Source organism: Lycorma delicatula, chromosome 10 (assembly GCF_047948215.1).
Source record: "Lycorma delicatula isolate Av1 chromosome 10, ASM4794821v1, whole genome shotgun sequence".
NCBI classification, from domain to species: domain Eukaryota; kingdom Metazoa; phylum Arthropoda; class Insecta; order Hemiptera; family Fulgoridae; genus Lycorma; species Lycorma delicatula.
This window is the reverse complement of record NC_134464.1, coordinates 18,087,398-18,107,901: the sequence shown is the minus strand read 5'-3', so window position 1 is coordinate 18,107,901 and position 20,504 is coordinate 18,087,398.

Here is a 20,504-nt window from a genome sequence, read left to right as displayed (position 1 = left end):
AATAAAAATTTAAAAAAAATTGGGGTTGGGTTTGCAAAATTAAAACAAAACTGATCCCCAAAAAACTATCTACCCCCTGGAGATATTATTTACCAAAATTTTACCAACAGATTGCTCCATATTCACAAGTGCTGTACAAAATTTCATCATAATTGGTTTATCCAGTCAAGTTTTTAAACTTTAAAATACAACACACGTAAATGTGTGTAATGTACGAACATTACCCCCACCTTTTTTCGTTTTTTGGGGTACCTGGGTCATAAAATATCGGGAATGTAAAAAAGTTCAAACGTTGCAAGTATGATGATACACAATTATCGATAACAAAAAACACTTTTTTGTTTTCCGAATAATATTTTTAATCAGTTGTTGAGATAATTTTTTTTATTAAAAAAAAATATAATTTTCAAATAAATGAACTGAACTGCTGCCAGGTACTTAATTACTTCTTTTAATATAGTAAACTTTTTAACATGTTGATAAATAAAAATGTCTAAGTTTTAAAATACAAAATAATAGTCATGTTAAAGGATTATCATGTTTTCTAACCCTCCAGTTTTTTACTACCAGTAAGAAAATTAAAAAAAAAAAAAAATTAATTATTGTCCTGGCTTTGGTCAAAGCGAATCAGTTTATCGAGGTTTAATTTTCTAGATCATGCCACTATTATTTAGAGCGATGTCTAAATAACAAACAAATATCCATTGTTTGAAAACATTATAAACTAATTATAAATCGACCTAGATATTTTGAATGTTAAACAGTAATTAAAACAACTGATATTCATTAAAATAATTGATATTCTATTACGTAAAAAAATTAATTGTTCAGCTACTACTGCGGTCTATTGTTGATGAGACAAGATAATAAAAAATTGTCCATTTTTTATGTTGTAATTTTTATGAACAGTTCGAATAATGAAATGAAATTGCATTGGTAAAAAAGAAAAAAAACATAAGAAATTAAGTAAGATCATGTGGAATTTTTTATTTCCTTGAACGAAGTAAAAGAAATAAATACATTTTAAGGGAATAAATAAATTTTTTGTGATCAGAAAAAATTTCGGTTTTCACATTTCAACGGAAATATTCATTTTGACCATCTCTGAATCAATTTTGACTAGTTTCGGCGTGACGTATGTACATATGTATCTCGCATAACTAAAAAACGATTAGCCGTAGCATGTTGAAATTTTGAATTTAGTACTGTAACATTTTGTTGTGTACCTTTCCTTTTGATTGCAATCGATTGGACTAAAAGTGTCCAAAAAAGTCCAAAATCAAAAAAAAAATTGAATTTTATTTTTTCTTAACTGCAGTAATAAGCCTTCATTGAGAGATTTCAACGATGTAACATTAGTGATACTTATTTTTATTGGTTCCAGAGTTATAGACAAATAAAATTTTAATTAATGAAATATTTGGATCTTAGAAGGGGAAAGCACATCGGTTCAAATCTGACTTCATCTCCCTTTTTTTAATTTAAATTTATTGATTTATTAATAATTATTAACTTCTGATTGTAAACAAAAATTACAATAAATAATAATTCAATAATAACAATTAAAAAAATACGATAAAATATCAGAAGTTAATGAAATAAAATTTTATGTTTTTTTAAAGAATGTGTAAATGTAATTTAATAGGCGTACAAGGAAATCATGTAATGTGCAATCAGATTTTTTACTCTTATTAAGAAGCGAGTTACCAAACACCAAACTCATTAGTAAAAATTTAATCCGATTAGTGAAGGATTTAATAGAATTAATACGTAGATCTGACAGCATTTGTAGGTTAAAATAAAAAAAGGGTAATCTGCAAAATAAATTCGTCTTGGTGATTACAGAAAGGATTGAGGACAAGTGTATAGTTAGACATTTATGGATAAGAAATATTAAAGCGATATCAGAACTGGAATTTACTTCATTACATGTATTTTTATCTTATTTTCCTCCTTTGTAAAGTCATCATTTATTCTACTTCCACCATCTATTCTGTTTTATTGACTTGCAATTTTGATGGGAAATCAACCATCAACGTATGATGCCGAGTCAAATCTGTCGACGAATATAAACATAGAAAAAGGTAGATAAAGAGAGTTATACAGATGGTGGGGGAAACTGATAGAGAGAAAGGGAGAGGTAAAGAACACAACTAAGTAACAAAACGTCAACGAGAAGAAGAAGAAGAGGAGGTGTAGAGAAATTGTAAAAGGAATAATAAATAAATTATTGGTAAGTAGTCGCATTTCATGGCGGGGAGTGTTCATGTCTATTTTACAAGCACTTCACTCAACCCGATACAACCGACTGAGCTCACCTCCTTCTTTGTATTATCATAATGTTCAGTGATTTAAAGGCTTTCTGTTCTTGAATCTTTTAAGGATACCAAGGTATCTATTTTAAAAGGAGATCCATTCAAATTTTAAACATAGACTATATAATAGCTTAACGTAACACCATCTCTCATGTTAGCACTGGGTACTACATTTTCAATCATTTATTTAAATTCTTGTAATCTTATTTGAATTTATTTATTTGTATTTTTAATTTCAATTTTCACATTTTACTTTCCCGAAGAATGTCGCTAGAATAGCTATATTAAAGAGGAAAGTATGGTGATATCAAAAATGGGGTATAGAGTTTTTTTTTGGAAAATTTTTACATTTTAGGGTCCAATTAGCTCATTTAGATAAAAAAAAAACATATGTTTGTATGAGTTCAAATTAGCTTCTATTCATAGAGCATTGATCATATTAATTTTTTTTCAAAATAATAGTCAATATCAAAATTTATAGATCAATATAATTTTTTTAATATATAAATTAATATTAATATATTATTCGAGAATAAATTTCAATTTTCTTTAGAAGAATTCTAGAGAAAATTTTATAAAAGTAAATGTATTATTATCTTCAACGCAAATATGATTAATACATTTTTTTTTCAAAAAATCAACTTTACCTCTTAAAACTGAAATAAATGTTTTTTTAATATTTTTGCTCTTTCTCCTTTCGATTTAAATATTTTTAAAGTTTATCCTTCATATATATGTCTATCGAGAAATGTTTACAATTTTTTTTAAATTATAGACCCGTGGATCTGAAATGGAAAAAACGTTTTTGGAAATTTTTTTACTGATGTCTTTATTGAAAAGGGTGTAAAATTAAGAGAAAACAGCACTTAAGCCGGTTTATTAAGCTTAACCTATGTATGAATATTTTTAAAATGTTCTTATTAAAATTTATTTCCCACCTCTAAAAAATAAATATTCTGTTTTTTTTTTTGTTTTTGGCTTTAACTCTTTAAATTTTTATTATTAGTAGCCGGAAAAGTCTTGTAATTCTTGGCCAGTTTTTTATGACTTTTGTTAAAAATAAAATATTTTATTCCGATTATTACAATTTTACCCGACTGACAATTTTTTTGAGCCCACCAGTTAACTGGTTTGATGTTATTTTACAATCCTTTCTGTAGTCTACACTATTCTTGAATCCTGAACTTATTTACTACATCTTACATCCTTAGATAATCGTATATTTTAATGATTTTTGCAAACCACGGCGCTTCTGTTATATTTCTCCATAGCTTTGTTCTGGAAAAGCTATACGACTTCGATGTTATTCTCACTTGTCGTGCTCCATTGTTGGATTTCGCAGGTCCAAATCGGTTTCAGGACTACTGAGTACAGCAATTACTTGTTAGGTAACAATAATTACGACCACCTGCCTAACAACACTGAATTTAATACTGCAGCTTGAACTTAATGTTAAGTTGTCTTTTTCTTCCTAACATAAATCTTCCGCGTCAGACAGCGATGCCAATTGCTAGAGAGGAGATACGGTCGATGCAAGATACAAAACGAGACTGAACAAACATGTGAACTGGTTTGTTGTTAAGACGCCTAAAGTAACTGCATATATTAGCTCTGTAAGATCTCCGAGATTTCCGGTGAATCAGCTACCTTCGGATGTTGTGTATCGTCAAAATTCTTCATTTTGTTTCGCTACTTACTTTTGTTGGTTCTTTGATCTTTTTCACAGTTTCTGTATGTGATTTATAAGACTATTTTTTTTTTGCTTTTTACGTTCTGAAATTCATCAGTATTTCTTGGATTCATCTTGTTTGTAATTATTAATTTTATTATATGTTTATAAGATATGAATACATGTACATACATATGTATACAGATATAGTTCTTTGAGGGATTTCAGTGGAAATCTCTCTCTGCACGTCATTTGTTTTGTATTTAAATTTACTTAAAGTGCCAGTAAATTAGAATCGATTGTAAATGAAACATTGCGGAAAAATCTTACATCCTCGATTATAACAATCCAGAATAGAGATCGAAATATTGATAGAAATTAACATATAAACGAGGTTAGGATAGTAGGTTATATTCTAATCTTTATCTTCCTTTACAGTTTTTAACTTCTACATGTACCTTTATTGCCGAATTACTAAACCAGATTATATTAATACCAAGATCGTTCGAAAAGTTCTTGTAGCATAAAAAATGAACAATATTACGAAATCACTATGATGTATGTCAAGCATTATCGTTTAGTTTGCGTACTGCGAAGTCTCAGACCAGTGTGTTTAGTTGTTTGTTTCTGGTGATAGACTAAAGCAAACAAGCTTCGAAATTTTCTGAAAAATAAATAAAACTGAAATTCGAGCTGTTATAAAGTAGTACTTTGTTTTAGAAGGTTAAACTCCAACGGACGTACAAAAAGAGTTAAATTCCACTTTAAAGATCTCTTCTCCTTTACTTTCGACATTAAAAAAGTGGGCAGGTGAATTTAAACGGAGTGCACATCCATTAAATGATAAAGTTTGGGACGCCCAAAAACTTCTTCAATCGACGGAGTTGCTACAAAAGTCTACAATGCCATATTAAACGATCGGAAGCATAAGACATCAGAAGCATTTCGATAGACCATATTCATTATATTTACGGATGTTTTGGGTACGAAAAAGCCTTCCGCTCGGCGGGTGCCACGTTTGTTAACAGATAGCCAAAAACGAAATCGACTGAACACTTCTCAAGGTTGTTTAGAAGTATTTAAACGCAAACCCAAGACGTTTAAACAGGCGTTTTATCGAAGTAAAGAACACTTTATTTTTGATTATATGAGAATGTTTAGCCTTCTGAATAGCACCTTTCAATCGATCCTGTATTGAATTGTAATACTCCTACAATTTCACTGTATGTAAGACATCACTAATCTCAGAGAAAGCAATTCTGATTAGTACTACCTGTGCTTCTATTGCTTTAGATGCATCAGAAATAAAAATTATTGGGCTAAATGTAAATGTGCATTGTATATATAAATACGCAAATTAATGTGCCATCTTACCAAACTTTATGTCGTGTAACAATAAATTACGCTGCTTCAACTCAAATGGAGAATATAGTAATATATTTCTTTAAATTCTCTTTTTAATTTATTTTATTTCATATTTTAACTAATAATAGTTAAAAAAAATCTGATGTAAACACCAAATGACTTCCTTGTACGTGTATTAAATTACATACATATTTTTTTGCTGCACTTCATTTAAGCTTATTTCATTTGAAGTGAGATACGATCCTCCAATTTTTTAATAAAGTGGACAGTTACATAATTGCCTTGTGGTAGGCACCACATTGCATCACATTTTTTTATGGTGTCCGTAATTTTATATTAGTTTATATAAATTTATATTAGTTAATTTTGTTTTACGTCGCTTAAGAACTTATGTGGTGTAAATGACAACGAGTCGGATCCGTAACCATGCACACATCGATTCGAATCCGACTTCACATATATATATTTTTCTAACTTTTTTTAATTTAAATATATTGATTTATTAATAATTATTAAACTCGTAAAAATTTTTGAATTAAAATGAAACGTACATAAAATTTTATTTCACTAATAACTTCTGAATTTTTTTATATTCTTTTTCAATCGGAGGTTAATAATTAATAAATCGTATATTTTTAAATATAATTAATATAATATAATATTATATTAATTAATGCAATTAATCGTATTAATAAATAAATATATTTAAATAAAAAAAAAAACGTTAAAAAAAAGGAAATGAAGTCGGATTCGAACCGATGTTCCTTCCCCTTGTATGATCCAAATATCTCATTAAATAAAATTTCATTTGGCTATACCTCTGGACCAGTGTTAAGTACTACTTATGGCATGTCGTTGGAAAGCTCTTAATGAGGGCTTATTACTGCATTTAAGAGAAAATTTAAAATCTAACTTTTGTTTTGGATTTTGGGTTTTTTTTTAACACTTTTGGTTCAGTCTACTGCAATCAAAAGGGGAGGTGTACAACTGTATGTTACAACAGTCCTAAATCCAAAATTTTAACATTCTACGGCTAATCGTTTTTGAGTTATGCAAGATACATACGTACGTACGTACAGACGTCACGCCGAAACTAGTCAAAATAGATTCAGGGATGGTCAAAATGGATATTTCCGTTGAAAACTGAAAACTGAAATCTTTCGCGATTACAATGCTTCCTTTACTTCGTACAAGGAAGTAAAAATGATTTAAAGATTTCTACAAATTTGATTTAAGCTTTAGGTAAGTTTAATCAATAAAACTGAAAAGGTATGTGAGTGAGGGTCACGGATGTAAAGTTAGTACACCGTATAAGCCCTATTAAAAAATCAAAGTTTTCATTTGATGATTCATCCATTTATATATGGATGAGTCAGTTATAACTGATAATACGAATCTTTTAACGTACTGCAGATATCTGTTATGAAAAATCTTTCCAAAATTTATAACTTGAAACTCAAAATAGGGATAAATAAATTTCAGAATAAAATTATAACCCCCAAAGAAGGATTATAATAATAAAAAAGAAGAAGATGGTGATGGTATTTAATAAATTTTGAGTCAATTATTTATTTTGAGTCGTTAAGACCATCGATTCATATTAAGTTTATTAAAATTTTAATTGTTTCATTTTTTATGACTCATTTACTAGATAATCTTGAAGTCTATGCGAAGTATAAAAAACTCCTTAAATTTATTAATGAGAAGAATTTTTAAGTATTAAGATCTTGTGAATGAAAAAAAAAAAAATAAATTAAAAGAGTAGATTAAGTAGTATTAAAGCGTAATATTAAACCCGGAACCTCGAAAATCTTTTATAAGATTGTCGAGGATTTTCGAGGTTTTAATAGATTAGCTACTTAGTGTAACATCTTTTCATATATTATGTTGATTTTTATAGTTAAAAAACTCAAAAATATAGAACTAAGAGAAAAACAACACATAACAAAAAGAATCTAATTTCCTCGTTATTTTATTTGTGTATCAACAAACCAATTTTATTTAAAATTTACGATTGACATTAGCAATCCTTAATATGGCAGAAATCCACCTTGAGTTAGTTGGTCAATTTATATAAGATCTGATTAAATACAAGAATAATCTCGGGTTCAATTTGATCAGGAGAATACAAGTTTTAGGGTTTAGAGATTTTTGCTTGTTATTAAAACCTAAAAGAAAAGATAGTTCTTTTTTAATACTTATTTTTATTTTTTGAATCGAGACCAAACCAAAACTTGTTTTTATATATTGTCATTGAAAAAAAAAATATATATATATACTGGCGGCTTTTCGATTAGATACGACTTTAATAAATGAACGTGTATGTGTATACTATATATATATATATATATATATATATATATATATATATATATATACACTTTCTTTAAACCATCTTCGTCACCATGTCACTAACGTCGTTGTCGTTCTCTGTTTGATGTTAGACACTCGTCACCTTAATCTGATAGATCTCTCTTCAATCAATGCAGTTCGACAACGACCGAGAAAAAGAATAAGAAATAACATGTAGACTACTTAAAAAGAAGGAAAAATAATAAATAAAGAATGAAAACAAGAAGGATAAAGAAGACGTGTTTGGAATATATAATAACAGACATAATATTCAACCTACAAAGAAGACTGTACAAAAAAAAACCCAGAAAAAACTGCTACAATGTCGCTCAACTTTCCCGGGATTTGAGTAGAGCTTAAAATTGAACTCTTCTTCCATTGATAAAATTAAAAATTGTTAATAAACTTACAGTTTTATTATTATTATTATTATTGTTAATTTATTTATTTTTTGATAAAAAAAAATTAATTTAAAAATTTTCTCCAATTTTACCAAACCAGTTGTAAAGGAACGGTGTAACGCTATGGTTCTAAGTTGACGAAAAAATACGAAGTTAAAAACTGATACATAAAGGTATTTTGATTACTTAATAAAAAATCTATGTCCTATCTCTATAGAAAGATTATGAATTAATTCTAACCTAAATTCCTCATTTAGAAAATAGTATTTATCTTCAAATCGATAAATAGAAATAGTAAAAAGATTTCTTAAATGTTTTATTTTTAGGAAAGGGAGATTTATTAAGTTCTAGAATCATAACCACAGCTCATTTTAAAAAAAACTTCACGAAAATAATTTTGAAGATTAAAAAAGTTAATAGAAATTCTATCTTTAAAGTGGGGAAACGTTAAATCTGATCAATGATTAAAATTTCTTAAATGAATTATTATAATAATCAAATTTCATATTATTTGATCAAATAAAAGGTCAAAAGTTAAAATAATAAAATTTTGAAAATCTTTACATTTTAATTTATTTAAAAAAAATCAATATTAGTAATTACATATTACATTTTATTGACTGTAAAGATAACATAAATCTTAATGAAGTGTAATCTTCAAAATTTATTATCCTTAAATATCTCCCACCACCCATCCAATTAAAAAAAAAAATAAAATCAATCCCCAATTACTACAAGTCTTACAAAAAACATTTTGGAATTTAACTTCAACATTTTTTGAATTTAGAAATCTCAGAAGACAAGAAATACAAAATAATAAAATGGGGGGGATTACAAGTTTTATCAATATATATATGCCCTCTAAATATATATAATTGAGGTAACTGGATGTCGTTTACGGCATTCTTTCTTGTACTGAAGGGCTACTTTAATGAACGTACATTTAACTCTTTTTGATTTTTGGTTGGTGGGGGGCGATGTAAACTCAATAATTTCATCACTTTAAAGAGCTGAATTATCCGAGAAAAATTTTTCAATTAAAACTAAATTCTGATTACTCAATAAAAAATGGCGACCAACAATGTGTTCGTTTCAGAACTATGGTTGTATGTTTCCGTTTAATTGTTTTGTTATTTGAGTCTCTCTTTGGAAATCTTCTTCAAAAGAGAGACTAATTCATTAAGCACCAATTTAGAGTATTCGGTCTTCAGGGAGTTTAATTTAAAGAAACATTTAAAAAATTTTAATAATTAATTTTTTCAATTTTAATTTTGGTTTAAATAAATAGTCGCGATTTAATTTTTTTTTTTTGATACCGTTTTGCTTGACCCGCTAAGACCTTTTAAAACAAGGTTTCACATTACCATTTGTTAAGTTAAAAATTTTTGAGCCGCCCCTGCCATCCTAAAAGCCGAATACACTAAATCGGGGTTTACTGAGTTAGCTTCTGTTATTGGAAAAAGATTTCCAAAGCGAAAACTGGTGGTATACCTCAAATAACAAAAATTTTTTTTTGTTATTTGAGATTATTTTTTTAAAGGAAAAAGGTTATTTTTTAAAGGGTTCTTTATTGTGATTTTTTTAAGGGGGCATGGTTTTAAGGGGAGAATACACCCATAGTACTACCTATCTAAAACAAACACACTGTTGGCTGCCGTTTTGGATTTCCATTTAACGTTTTTTAGTTGCTCCTACGGTTGGGCCTTGGGGTGTATGGTGGTTTTTACCAAAAAAAAATATACCGCTATAAATATAAATTCTTTTCTTACTAATCCTATTATAATTTATAAAGTCATAATTTTAAGTTTTAAAGATATAACAGTTACGTATTATAATAATCATGTATTTTCAAATTAAACTTCAAGAAAGTTGAAACACTTGATGTAAAAAAAAATAACAATATTTGCGTTATATGTGAAAATTTAGAAAGCGTCGACATATACCCGCAGTAATTCTACCTAAATTATCTAAAGTATTGCTATAAGTACATTGGAAGGGGTAGTGTGCCATGACAGGACGTTCTAAGTAGCAGGTAGCAAGAACTCAGTCACTTGTCTAATATTAATTATATCATTCACCCAGCACACCAATTGAACTTTCTAAACTTTAACGAGTAATATCTATTATTTATCTTCATAGCAGACGGCCTTAGCTCACATTTGGTAGTGGCTTCTTAATATCGTTTTTCTAAAATTAAAAAAAAAGTACATTTATTGATTTTCATAGGATCGGATGTTTTTCACACAATAGTTGTTTTTTCGGCCCTCCCATACTTTAAATATCAAAACTAAAATAAAAAAAAAAACTTAATTTAAATATTACTGTAAATTTTTTTTATTAAAAATTATTATTAAATATAAGAAAGGTTACACAAAATTAATAAAACTGATTTAAAAAGTGCTTTAAAAGTTATTTCTAAATTTTTCTTATAATTTCTGTTTTTCGATGTCAATACTAAATAAAGGATGTTAGTTTTAAAAATTTGGTGCCTAATGTTAAAAAAAAATGCGAAATTTAAGGAACAGTATTTTTAATTTTTGATACTTTTTTTTAATAGGCTGATTACAAGTATTTTAAGTGAGTTGTTTTTCTGTTTATTTCACTACAGATTTCAATCTCTTTTCGATTCCAGTTTACCGGAACCGAAGTAAATTTGAATATAAAAAAAAAATGCAGAGGGTTCCATTGAAATCCCTCAAAGAACTGTATATGTATGCATATGCATATCTTATAGATTGTAAACAATTTTTTTTCTACGTCAGAGTAGGTATTTCTGCCATTTCATTCCTCACAGCCCAATATACAGCCGCCATATTAATATGGCTCTTGTTAATTACCATAGGTAAAGTTGCCGGACAACAAATATATTATCAGCTATCATTTATTCTTCGTTGCATAGGACGCACTGTGAAGTCTCAGCTACTCCTATTCTGTTTAGATGGTGTCGCAAATAATCGTGTCCAGTGGCTAATCTAAAACATACCACTGCTACCGTTCTAGGTAAAGTCAGTGGAAATTGCTTTTTAGGGTCCAGTATTGACGCCCAGCGTTTGTCACTACACTCTATAAAAATTGGTGTTCTTGCTCTCTCCATGATAGCACTTTACACTATTCTTTTCACACTACGAAATGAAATAGGCAGGATGGGTTGTGGTTGACATGCATCCAACCGTACAAGGCGATCTGCTTGTTAATTTCCATGAATACCGCAATGGGCTGGAATCTATTGGATCATCTACGGTTTTAGTGAAGGTGATCATGTTTTTTCGGCACGCAAGAATTCCTTAAGTAGACGGGAGTTAACTAGGGGCAATCGCAATCAGTGCTGCCTTCAAATACGACACAGCAGAACTATCTTTTTTCGGCAGCATCCCTTATTTTATCCAATGCCAGTGTAACAGCAGCAACCTCTCCGTCAAAATTGGTGTTATTCTTCCCAAAAGATGCTGAAAGTTGAAACAGGCTGGTATACACACCTGCGAATGCATCAGTATTTGTTCCAGTTGATGATCCATCTGTGTATATTTGAATCCATTTTGCCATTTTGGCTCAGGATAGCGTTCAGCTATAGTGGCCAATGCCATCGCCTTTTGTTCTTCCACAGGAGTCAAGGATTTGTTGATGGGCATTATTAAGAATAAAGCAACCGTAAACAGACACGTCCAAAAACCATGTTTAGATAGCTCTGATAGAGGGTCTCTGAATTCAAAGTCGGGCCTAGGTTTGAGGTGATCGATTTTGTCACATGGCTAAATGTCATTTGTGTTTTTAGCCTCTGTGTTTTATCCCTATTGTTTGCCCACCAATCCCTGCTGTTTTTAAGAACGCGCTCATAAAGGAGTATGGCATTCCTTTCTCGTCTGTCTTTAAGGGACTCAAGTTCTGCCTATAATTGCATGTCTAATATGGGGGTTGATTTTGCCGCAACGATAATGATCCTTAGTGCCTTATTCTGAACCAATTCAAGACGACTTAAGACTGAATCAGTAGCTTTCACCATAATTCCATATCCATACTCCAAACTGGTCTTACATATGACGTATAAACAGTTCTTAAAACCTCTGCGGTAGCTCCCCATTTTATGGGTGTTATTCGTTTCATCAGTTGCAGCCTAGATTCACCTTTCACTGCAACATGTTCACTTTGTTTAGCCCAGGTCAGTTTATCACTCAGTACTAATCCCAGATATTTTGCTTCGTTAATCCTACTTACGGGCAGATCGTTAAACTTCACTTCGAAGTCATGTTGCTTTGTAGGTAGCGAAAATACTTGAAAGACTGTCTTTTGTGCTAATTTCGTTTTCTTCCGATCAGCTCTTTAGAACTTTTAACGTATCGTTAGCCCACTTTCAAAAACTGCGATCTTGCTGCTGGTTCCCCAGATTATCAAGTCGTCAACATAAAGTAAAATTTCTGTACCAGGCGATTTGTTTCATAAGAGTATCGTTAACGTCATTAACCATAACAACAAAGAACATTAAACTGAGTACTGATCCTAGGGGAAGTCCTTGTTTAACCTGTTTGAATCCTCAGGTGCTTGTCTTACATTTCACATTAAGACATTGGGATAGAAATGATTTGATTCACCATCGATTTCCAGAAAAAAATAGTTAGTGCAATAGTTTATCCTTCCATAAACTATCAAATGCCGATTTAAAGCCAGTAAAGATAAACAGTGTACTCTACTTTTCATGGAATCCTTCTTTAATCTTTCATTTGCACATAAATGTATAATAAAATTAATTAATTACTTACAAAGATAAGGAATACTGATAAAGTTCAAAATATAAAAAGCGAAGAAAACGGGGAAAAAATTGTCTTATCATCATATTGATTAACTATTCTTGAAAGAATAGAATCAAACCTTAGAATATTAAATCAAACTAAGAAACAGTGAAAAAAATCAAAAAACCAATAAAAATGAAGAATTTTGATGATGCACAACACCATAGGGGTGACTGCCCGCGAGTTGAAGTTAATGGCGTTTTTAACCCGCATACTAACAGCGTTCGATACCTAGGATTACATCTGAATCGCCGTCTGACGTGGAGGATTCTTCTTTGGAAGAAAAGGACACAGCTTAACATCAAGTTAAGCGAGATGCACTGACTATTAGGTAGGGGGTCTCAACTATCATTACCTAACAAGCAATTGCTGTATCCAGCGGTCCTGAAACCTATTTCGACCTATGGAATCCAACTATGGGGCACGAAAAGTGAGAGAAACATCGAAGTCGTACAGCGATTCCAGAACAAACACTTGAGGAATATAACAAAAGCGTCGTGGTTTCCGAAAAACAATGAAATATACGATTATCTGGGATTATCAATCTTTCAGAGGAGACAAGGCGATTCGGTACAAAATATAAAATGACATCAAATAAATTTAAAAATGGATTTCTAGGGATCAATTCAATTTTACTGATTATATTTAAATTTACTTATGATTTATCGATTAATTACATTTTCTTGGAAACTCCTTTTAATAATTTTTTTTTGTTGTTTGATAATTAGAACAACTCGGTCCTTTTATTTATTAAAAATTGAGTCTATTGACATCTATGGTCTTTTTTTCTTAAATTTAGTATGCCACTCCTGTGACTGAAACAAACCATTTGATATCTATTTCATGACCGTTGTTAATTCTAGATTTACAGTTCCTAAAATATACTTAAATATTATCAATCATTATTTTACTTCCACAGTCTGGTAAAAATGCAATCGACGTAACTGGAAACTGGTTCATCCACAACCTGATTTCTATAAACTCAGCAGAAGAGTTTGTGTCAGCCGAATAATTATCTAACGTTTTGTATTCACTCAGTGAATATGTGGACAGCGTATCCGATTTTACCAAAATTACTGAAACAGGTTATTACGACTTCGGTTTTAATTTCAATTTGGTTTCACCCATTTTTTATTTTGCGAAACCGGATGAACAGAGTACCGATATTAATAAATCAATAATCGATTTAGATATAAAATATAATCGATAAAATACATTTACTTGAAATTTCTTTTAGTCAAATTTTAATATAGAGAGATTCAGGGAAACGGAAAATTCTAATGAAAAAATATTTATATTAAATAAATAAATTTATAACATTTAAATAGAAAAAAATTCCATTTATGAATACATACACAAAATTTATTTTTTGAAGACTACATCTTGGAAGTGAGTTCTGTCTCTGCGTAGTCATTCTTACAGTCTGATAGTGAAACTCTGCAGGGTTCGACTCAAAATTCTTGCATATCTTGGATCTTGGCTTTTAGTTCATCTGCTGTCACAGGTCAACTACTGTATACTTTGCTTTTAAGGTGATCTCACAAGAAGAAATCGCACATAAAAAAATTATGAGACCTAGAAGGCCATAGAATGTCACGATTTCATGAAATGTCACCAAATGATTGGCGTACACTACGTACGCTATGCTATGCTTGGCGTACGCTACGTGTGATATTAAGCCATCTTGTTGAAACCGAGCGTTGTCAATAACTTTTCTGGAAATATCTAGTACAGATATTTCCAAAAAATAATGATAAAATTTGTTGCGAAGAAACTACTTCTTCGCAACAAAGTTTTTCAGCACGATGCCGTATCGATCCGATGGTATTGTCATCGTGAGGCAATCCTCATTTTTAAAAATAATAAGGTCCTATTAACCCATATGATGATACAACACACCGTACGCTAACCGTGTTGCTATGTAGCGGGTACTAGTATAACTGCGTAGGATTCTCTTGCGCCAAAAAACGAAAATTTTATTAACAAATCCAATAAGGCGGGAATGGACTTCTTCTGACATTCACAATTTGTTAACAAATTCTCTGTTCTCGTTTATCTTTACAACTATTCGTTCACAGAATCGACAGTTCATTATACGACCATTTGGTTTCAGCTTCTGGACGATCTGCAACTTTTACGGATGGTAAAGTCCCGAAACAGTATTCTTCGAGCAACTGAACTTTGCGACTGTAGAGATACTGCATTAAGACGAAGTGAACGGTGTAGGGTTCTTATGACAGCAGTTCGAACAGTCTTGATACTGTTTGTTGTACCGCTTGGAGATTTCTTTGCCATTGCTAAACCTGTTTCCCTCTAAATTATCCATGCGTTGATTGCATTTGCCTGCAATACACGTCCTTTAATAAACTGGCGGCAAAATTTTCTACTCGCAGTCTCCACATTATCATTATTTATATAAAAAGCTTTGATGTCAAAGGCACGTTGCGCATTACACCAAGTACCCATGATAACTAAATGGAAAGATGCCATGAGCTGGCTTTTATAAGTTTTTAGTGCTGATACTCGCCCAGACTACCAATATAAATTTCAGAATTTTTACGTTCCCTAAATCATTCAGAATGGTAAGCAGTAGTTTCAAGAAATAAAACCAAAAATGCATATAAAAAAAAAAAAAATATCTTACAGACAAAATTTATTTTTCATTTTAAATATTTAAATAGTCGTTTAAGCGATGAATAAATAAATCAAAACAGAATTTGGATTTTTTTCATTTTCATTCGTTTTGGACATGTATTTCTGCATGTGATTTAACGAAACTGATACCTTTCATTTTTTTAATTACTAAAAATTAATACAATTAAGGTCAGTTTCATACTAGATTTATACCCGAGACCTGGTGATTCAAGAGCACAGCATCTTAATATCTGCATTAACCGGTCGACCAGTGGGTAAGTTTTTATGCAATTTTCATTTTACGTATCACAATTTTATTATACATATGTAAATTTTCATGAGGGGTTTTGTTATCTCATATCGGCAGTTATGGGTATTCACCTTGCCACTGATGTGAAACGGTGATTCATCACTAAAAATTACACTGTCTAAAAATGTATCATCTGCAATTCTATCCATTATTTCCACACAAAACAGCAGTCGAGCAACTTTTACCGTCAAAAATGTAATATACTGATCCAAGTTAATTTGTACTTCTTTAAGTGCAATCGTTTACGTAATACGCGCCAAGTAGTCGTTTGTGAAATCTCACTGACGCACGTCGATTTGATTTCTTCGAACAAAGTGCAAAGCTTTCTATTAGTTGTTCCACAGCAACTTCAGGGACGCATGAGCGTCCTAGTGATTTTTTTTGTTTAACAGAACAATCTATCTCAACGACGGTTTGGTGCAAGAGTAAACTGTACGCTTTCTAGGGGACTCCCTACGAAAATTACGTTGAACTGCAGTTTCTGACTGGAAATAGTTAAACCACAGCAAGCACGTTCCGCACCCGTAAATGTATCCATTATTAACAACATTGATGACAGTGCTGGTGGCTGAATTCGGTACTAATGAATTACGTGAGTTAAAACTGGATGTATTTTTCTATGAAATTAAACCTTAACCGAATCTGTAAGATATGTAAATATATTTTTATATGTTTTTAAAATTTTGAAGTCGTTTTTGAATCACTCGGTACTAATATTTAAATTATATAGCTTAAAATCGTATTTAAATCGTTGTAAATCTATTTAATTTTATTCGGTAGACAAATAAGCCACACAATGGGGAATGAAATTCTATTTTCCGGTTAGGTTAGATGAACAGAATAATAGGTCGTTTACTTAGTTAAACTGTTAATTCAGTGATAATTTAATAGCGTGTATGAAATTATTAATTATAATTATAGGATAATTAATAATAATAATGCTAATATAATATTATATAACGACAATATTTACATAAGAATAATAGATGGTAAGGCATATAGACGTAATGTCACATAATACGTTGTAATATAGATTGATATGACAAAAGGGGGAAACGTTAGGTTATGATGTCTCTTGGGAGAAGGGGAGAAGGTAGAATTTAGATGGCGGCAGTCCGGAATTCCTCAATAAATCAGTTGCGAAAATGATCCACGAGAGATAGGAGGAGGTAGAGTTCAGCTACCATTGGGACATCCGGTATGACCGATGTTATATGGGACGTACGCCATACCTCATGTTTGTCCCAACTATACAGCCTGTCCGTTACGGTCATGTATGCTAACGAATGACGATTAGAATATTATATAATTTACTATAAAGTAAACTTAATAAACGGTCCAAAAATAATTCGGACAATATTTTTTATTTACGACAAAAAAATATTCCTTAAACACCGGGTGAGGAATTTAAAATGAATCGTTACAGATTAAATACACTTGCGACATGTAAGCTTTTATAAACGAAATGAAGATATAAATTAAATTAAATTTTGTTTTTACATTATCAAAAGTTTAAATTCTTAAAATATTTTTACAAAAGATGTTCAAAATGAGCGCCCTGCGTAGTGAAGTACTTTTTTGCTCGAGTGATATTGAGTCACCTGACGCAAAAGGTTGTTGTCAATACTGTTGATTTCTTGTTGATTGTCGCCATCGATTCGGTGTCGATAGTGTGGGGATTTGAGTCATAAACTTTATCTTCAAATAGGTACGAAAGAAAAGATTCTAACCAGACAAATCTGATGAACGCGGAGGCCACTATCTTCTGCTGACCGTTCCGTAAAAGCCACATGATTGCGTGCTAGTGAATCTTTTCGTATGTGACACATTTCAAGTCGCGTGTTCGCGGCTCGATCAGGATATTGAAAGATGGACAATTTATAATAATAATAATAATAAAAATAATAATAAACAGTGATTACGTACAAAACAAAATTCAAAGTAATCGTCAGGATTTATTCACAGGTATATAAAAATGAAAAGCAAATTCAGTCCCATTGGGAAAAGATATTAGCATGACCGCTAATCTTAACACTTTTAACCACTAGTCTTGTATTAACAACGACAGTACAATAGATAAGACAAGTATAAAAAGTTATTTTACTGCAAATACCTTTGCTGTTCACAACCCAAACAATCTATGAATGAAATTTAATACATTACCTCTTTCATTTATAGTTTAACAGTAACTCGCCGAACCACTTCTTGTTTTCATGTACTGGAATTACTTGTGACGTCACCTTAATCGTGTCGAACTTGTACGTACTAGAAATTTGCTCCTTCACTGATCTCCTTGCAGAATACTCTCGCTTCAAACTCGCGTAATAACTCCTCACTTAAAAATACAGAACTCTATCGTAACATTCTGTCGCAGACTCTCCCCGCAGAATGTCCTGGCAGACTCTCCTTGCAGACTGACCGTCAACTGGTCTTCCCCGGAATATTTATCCTATCCTTTATCTGCAAGACCGTACCCAAGCGTACTCGAAGCGTTTGAATGATCGTCCGCCTTTACATTTTATCATGAGGTTCCTATCCTGGTCCGGTAACCCTTCTCATGGAACAACATTTGTTTAGGTGTGATAGCGGGTAGACAGTATTACAAAGGACGATTGATAAACGGACCTGTTACTTTTACAAAAAGGGTTTCTTTTAGCCATTTCCTGGATTATTATACTTTCTACTACTTTCTTTTTAATTGGCAGGAATCCGTTATACCGGTCTTGTTACAATATATTTGTAAAGACCCTACCATTTTAGGGAATCTCGTCATCAGAAATCAGACGTTTTCGTTTTCTTTTATTTATAGTAAAATTAAAAATTTTAAAGAATAAATATTACACGTTACATATCATAATACCACGGTTCAGGATAAATCTTAAGTAAATTAATCGGGAGTTTTATCAAATCATTTTGTTATTTATTGAAAAACAAATTGAAAACACAAAATTCTTGTTATGTTTCAATTTGTAATTAAAATAAACATTTTTAATTTTTAAATTATTAATTAAATGGTGTTTTTTAAATGTTCAATTTCTTTTTAGGTCTGTTACATAAAAATCATAAAAACATAAACGCCTAAATTTGTAATTGAAACGTAACAAGGTTGTAGTAATATTTCAATTTATTTTTCAATAAATTAATTACATAATGGTCTGAATAATCTCCCGGGAATTTATTTAAAATGAAATAAAAGTATTCTTTTGACAAAAACCTTTTCCTTTTTTATTATCTTTGCTTAGTTACTTAATTATTAATTTATAAAATCCTGTGATTTATTTTTTTATTAAGGAATACTCTCTCTATTTTTCAAATATTATTTATATTTGCAGTACTCGTGTGATAAATTTTTTCCCATAGTTTCCCTCAATCGTTCCAGGTAAATGACATCAATAAATTATTGTTAAAACACTTGTAGTTAAATTATAAAAACAAAATTTTAATTCCGTTTTTAATTTCTTAAAATATTATAATCTAACTCGGAGGTATCCGAAAATATTAAATTCTATCTTAACATCATATAATGGTTTAAAAATTGTTAATTTTATCCACAGTTTTATTGTATTTTGAAAAAAATATATATTTAAAGTTTAAAGTTTAAGTATTTAAGTTTTTTCAGGTTAAAATAACATAAAAAATCAAGTTTACCCCTTATATAAAGCCTTAAAAATTTCATCATGACCACATTTCACCAGTAGAACTGAAATCTGAACGAAATATTTTGTTAGCCGTAACTCGATAATAAAGCGTGTCGGACATATGTTTGAATGAACCCTTCCTTATTTGAAGGCCTGTAATCAATTCCCAAATTACTTCCCTTTCTTCCTGAATCACTGTGTGTGTGTGTGTGTGTGTGTGTGTGTGTGTGTGTGTGTGTGTGTGTGTGTGTGTGTGTGTGTGTGTGTGTGTGTGTGTGTGTTATGTTCTACTGGTGAAATTAATGAAAAACTTTCATATAAATGTAGGTCTAGATTTGCTTTGTTTTCCAGTTACGGCTAGCAAAAGATTTCAGCTCTTTTAATAAAAAGAAGCTCTACTGTAATTTTTCGAATCCAAATTAAGGTGTAACTTCGTTTTTTATGTAATTTAAGCTGAGAAATAGGATAAAATAGGTACGTTTTTAAACAAAACAGTTTTTAAGATATCCGACGTAAAAAACAGAATTCAGTGTCGAAAAACAATTTTTTTTTAAAGTTTGTAGTACAATAGCTTTGTTAAATGACTAATAAATGCAAAATATTGGTAACAAAAATTGTAGAGAATTTAATTCCGAGAAAATTAATGTAAATACAGAAAATAAAAAATAAATAAAAACTTTTAAAAATCCGTTTTGTATTGAAGCAAAACAGAAGAAAAATGTACAGAAAATTGTATTATTTTTTCTGTACCAAATAAAAATTATTTTTAATATAGCAAAACAAAAAAAAAAAAAAAAATAAATACATGAAATGGTAAATGGTAGCGGAAAACAAAACTCAGTTACAGTACTTTGAAATTTTCTCCTTCACAATGTACAATACACTCTGCCCGATGTAAAATATTTTCGGTGGCTTTCCGTATCATCTCAGGGTCGTTTCGTATAAATTCAATAGAATTTCGTATTTTAATGAGTAATTCTTATTTAGTATTAACTTTTTGTTGGTATACTACCGTTTTCATATGGCCCCAAAATAA